The sequence below is a fragment of the Tupaia chinensis genome, unplaced genomic scaffold (genome assembly GCF_000334495.1).
Source record: "Tupaia chinensis unplaced genomic scaffold, TupChi_1.0 Scaffold000005_2, whole genome shotgun sequence".
In the NCBI taxonomy this organism is placed as follows: Eukaryota; Metazoa; Chordata; class Mammalia; order Scandentia; family Tupaiidae; genus Tupaia; species Tupaia belangeri.
The window spans coordinates 1,748,233-1,752,513 of NW_006159434.1; positions in this window are offsets into that span (position 1 = coordinate 1,748,233).

The following is a 4,281-nucleotide window of genomic DNA, read 5'->3' on the forward strand; positions in this document are numbered from 1 at the left end:
AGGTTTTTGCTATAGGGTGCGTGCGCTCACCAGAAAGACAGAGAGACAGAAAGCAAGAAATTACCGCCCAGGGGGGATGGCCATACCACAATCCCTTCTCCTCTCCGTATCTTGGGCACACATGCACACGCACCTGGTGTGAGTTTAAGCCACTGGGTCCGGGACTTGAACCAAGGTTGACTACATGGGAGTTCAGCGACATAGCCATTACACCAACTGCTAGTCCCTCAAATCTTGGTTTCTATTATCATCCAATAAAAAGGTCAAGGTTTCTTAGTGTCCGATTATAGGATTGGAGAAGGACATGTACAAAATAAATCTAGAGCAATTTTTAGGATCCGAAAGTGAAGGAAGAAATGCCAGCACCTAACTAGAGATCCTTTGAAAATGGGAGTATAGATGTTGGATGCTGCAAGAGAAAAATGGACTCATCATGGTTACAGACTTTCCTTCAGAGACTGTTTTTGCCGCTAGTGGGGAAAGTGAAGCCAAATGGGTGGCTGTGTACAAACACTGAATCGAATCAAAGTGAATGGTCTCTCTTCCAAGATGGAACTAGAAATGGATGAGACTACAAATTTCAAAAAAAATAACGTAGCCTTTCTGTTCCTCCCTCCTTATCCTTTCATCTAAATTCATAAGGGTTGGGAAGATGGGCGTGGAAAACACTAGTTCGTTCCTGGAAGGAAATCCTGATCCCTTCTGAGACTGTAATGCCCGCGATACCACTGACCCAATGACGAGGTGATGCAGGATGGAAGCATTGAAGTCTGTAAAGTAGATCTGAGATTTAACTTGTACTTTCGAACTCAACTCACTGGAAGTCTATCTTAAAAATGATTACCTTAGTAAAATATAGAGATAATTCCACCTTGGGTTCTCTTGAATTTATACAAACTGTTATTATTAAATAACAGCAGGGAATAAAAGAAGAAGCCATAGTCTTTCTAGCAAAAGCAAATTTATGTCTCTTCAGAAATTCTTATAGGTCACCCTTATATTTCAGACATACCTGGAAAATCTACTTTGCTCCCATTCAAGCTTTAAAAGCTTGCCTCTTAATTTCTGAATACTTTTTATGATTCCAATATTTCAATTGTATTTTTTTCTTCTCCTCAGAATTTGTTATCATAGATTCATGGTAATTCACAAGAAAAAGACTCTATAGATCAGCATGTGCTTATCAAGACCCTGTGCTCTGCAATCTGTGACTACACGGGAGGCCCAGGTTCTATTCCCTGTTCCACCTAAAAGCCAGGCGGAGGGGTAGTGCCTATAGTCCCTGTTACTCAAGAGGCCGAGGAAAGAGAATCACAATAAGTGTGATACCGACTTAAGAAAAGAAAACAGAAAAACTTTCTAAAAATCCGTCACTTCTTCCTCTTTCCTCTGCTTGTATTTAATAAGGCAGACAACTCAACATAGGAGCCCACAGCTGAATGATTAGTTTAGAGGATCAGGCCTCCTTCTCTTTCAGCGTACCCCTTCATTCCAATGACTGGAATGTCTATCTTTCAGCATGAGATTGGCAGCCAATTGCCTAACCTAACCCTTACTAGTCTGATGTGCCCTAAACAGAACTGTTATCTCTTTATACAAAACATACCATTTAATTAAAGTATTTTTAGTGAAAACTTGCTGATATAGCTATGAAACTCAATTAGGAAAACCTTCAAGATTTTCACTTAGGATCCTCCACATATGAAAAAATTAATTTCCTTCAAACTTCTCCCTCTTGATACTTGCCCATAGCTGATACTATGCAGACTTTAGAAGTGATTACTTTGTCATAATTTATTTATTTATTTTAAAATTTCTTTCTTTCTTTCATGAGATTGAGAGACAGCGAGAGAGAGAGAGAGAGAGAGAGAGAGAGAGAGAGAGAGAGAAAGACAAGCACTCTTAACAGGGTCTCATATCAAAATTCATCCCTGCCTTATCAGCTGACCAGGATCACAGGCGTGCTTATCTAGCTTATAGAGGATGACTGGGTAACTGAATCCGCAATCTTCCATATAGATCCTGCATGGTTTGATCACCATGTTATTGCTGGGTCATCAATCTGGCCCTGTCATAATTTATTCAAGGTGGTCACATCATAGTATTTGCTGGAAGATGTGTGCTTGAAAAATTCTTTTATGTCTCTGGCACTTGGGCCACCTCGAAAGCATGAATCAGAGAGCCATATCATTTTTGCTTTGACTATAGAGGCCCTAAATTAACTTTAGAAGGTTGACTAAATTTTTGATTCAGTCTTCATACAGGTAGACTGTGGTTGGTTTGTTATTTTTATCCTGATACAGAAGGCAATGAAGTGCTTACTTTTAACATAGTATGTCTTGTTCCTGAAGAGGTCAGAATGGTTTGAAAATTTGGCAGGAGGTTCAGAATGTTCAGCATGGACCTAAGACCTAGAGAAATTCTTAAGATGGCTTTTCCTTATGGCCTTTTTTTCAAACCAACAATCAATTTAGCTCAGGAGGATCACAGCAATAAGTTGTCAATTGACCTGACAAAATCATATGTCATATTTCAGAGTGACTCTGGTTTCAGGAATGTGCAGATGGTTTCCCTCAAAAGGAAAATAACTAGATTTCTTTATTGTTTTACGTCCCTCAAAGGCATAATCTATCTAAACCGATAGATTTGACTCAGAAAAAAAGAAATATATTTTTGTGTAATATATAACAAAAAATACTATTTTCAGTCATCCTAATAGCTTTTTTTGTTTGTTTTTTGTTGTTGTTGTAGGGCACATGCGCTAGCCAAAAAGGCAGAGAGAGACAGAGAGACAGAAAGCAAGAAATCACCCCCCAGGGAGGATGGCCATACCACAATCCCTTCTCCTCCATTCTCCTCTTGGGATCCTGGGCACGCACACACATGCGCCTGGCATGAGTCCAAATCACTGGGTCTGGGACTCGAACCACAGTTGACCCACAAGGGAGTCCAACAACATAGCCATTACTCCAACTGCTGGTCCCCTAATAGCTTTTTTGAATTGACCATTGTGTTAGTTTTCTACCACTGTTTAACAATCTATCAATCAACTAATTGCTTGAAAAAAATCATTGGTTCATGGTTAAGTAGTCCAGAATTTCAGATATAAGTGACTGAGTTCTTTGTTCGTGATCTGACAAGGATGAAATCAGCATGTTGGCAGAGCAGCGCTCCTATTTGGAAGCTTTGGGAAGAATCTGTTTCCAAGATCATTGAGGATTTTGGCAGAATTCAGTTCCTTGTATTTGCAGGACTATAGTCTCCATTTTCTTGCTGGCTGTTGTCAGGGACTGCTCTTAGTTCCTAGAGGCTACTCTTAGCTGAAGTTCTTGTAACTCCACTTTTTCTTTCTGTGACAGGTGAGAGAAAACTCTGAATTTAAAGGGTTTGTGCGATCAGATTGGGTAATGTAACTAATGAAGTCAGTTATTAGTAATCTTAATTGCATCTGCAAAATCATTTAAAGATCATTATAATGTGAAATTTGCATATAATAGTTGTATATATTTAGGAAGCATAGTGTGATTTTTCAAAGCATGTATACATTATATAATCCAATCAGGGCAATGAACGTATCTACTATCTCAAACACTTATTATTACTTTTTTTTTGAGAGGCTTTTGCTATAGGGGTACGTGCGCTTGCCTGAAGTCTTATAACTGTTGGCTAAGTCCTCCCCTTCCCTCTCCCCTTTCTAGCTTTTAGTATCCACTGAACACTCCAGTTTTATGTGATCAAAATTTTGACTTCCATTGATATGGGAGAACATATGGAATTTGTCTTTCTATGCTTCATTCATTTCACATAACATTATTTTTTCCAGATTCGCCCATGCTCCCTTAAACGATTGGCTTTCATCCTTTTATATGGCTGAATAATATGCCATTGCATATATATACCACATTTTCTTTATCTGTTCATCCATTGTTGGGACCTTAAGTTGATTCCTTATCTTAGCTATTATGAATAGTACTTCAATAGTATGAGAGTGCATTTATCTCTTTGATATACAGATTTCTTTTCCCTTGGGTATAGAAGTACTAGTGGGATTACTGGGTTATAAGGTAGTGGTATTTTAAGTTCTTTGAGCAACCTCTATATTGTTTTCCATGATGGCTGTACTAATTTAAATTTCTATCAGTAATACACAAGATTTCTCATTGTATCACAACCATGCCAGCACTTGCTATTCTTTGTTTTTTTTTTCCAGTCATACAAACTATTGTCTGCGTTAGTGTGCCACCTGTTTTCTCAAAATGTCAAAAAATGTACTTGTTTTAA